Source organism: Palaemon carinicauda, chromosome 31, assembly GCF_036898095.1.
Source record: "Palaemon carinicauda isolate YSFRI2023 chromosome 31, ASM3689809v2, whole genome shotgun sequence".
Lineage (NCBI taxonomy): Eukaryota > Metazoa > Arthropoda > Malacostraca > Decapoda > Palaemonidae > Palaemon > Palaemon carinicauda.
In genome coordinates, this window is record NC_090755.1 from 49,300,791 (window position 1) to 49,301,645 (window position 855).

Consider the following 855-nt stretch of genomic DNA (forward strand, 5'->3'; position numbering starts at 1 on the left):
ATATATATATATATATATATATATATATATATATATATATATATATATATACATACCTATATATATATATATATATATATATATATATATATATATATATATATATATACATACATACATATTTATATGTATATATATATATATATATATATATATATATATATATATATATATATATATATATATATATATATATATATATATATGTGAGTGTGTTTGTGTGTGTGTGCGTGTGCGTGTGTGTATTTACTAGTAAGGATACTGAAATCATTGAACGATGTCTAATCTATTCTAGTCACTGGTTAACTCTGGGATATTATTACGTACTTTTGCAGAAATGAATTTTTAGTGAACATGTTATGATATAATAAAGAAAAGCCGAATTATTGATCCACTGCATAGAACCACTTTGCAGAAGTTTGGCATGAATGAGGAATGGTCATGTTTTTCTCCTTAGAGAGGTTCATTGCAATTCCTTTAAGATAATTTTCTCATAAAACATCTCAGAAGTATTTGATAAAAGGTGAAGAAAGGACACACAGAAAGACATCCTTTCATGCAAGAGTTAAATAACTCTTTATGTGTAGCAAAACCCGAGGAATTTTGGATATAGTGATCTCCTCTTTAAAATATATAGAAGTTTGCCTGCACCAAATCTATTTTCTGAGAGACTCCATTTAGTATAGAATATCCTAGAGATGAATTACTGGTGTAAACTAGTTTATAAGCGAACAATTTATTTTGTTTCTTTCCTGGCCAAGTTTATTATAGGAAAGAATGTTCAGACAGTAACGAGCCAGGGTTCAGTTAATGAGGTTCTATTTATGAATATATTCATGCGTATCTTGACACTCG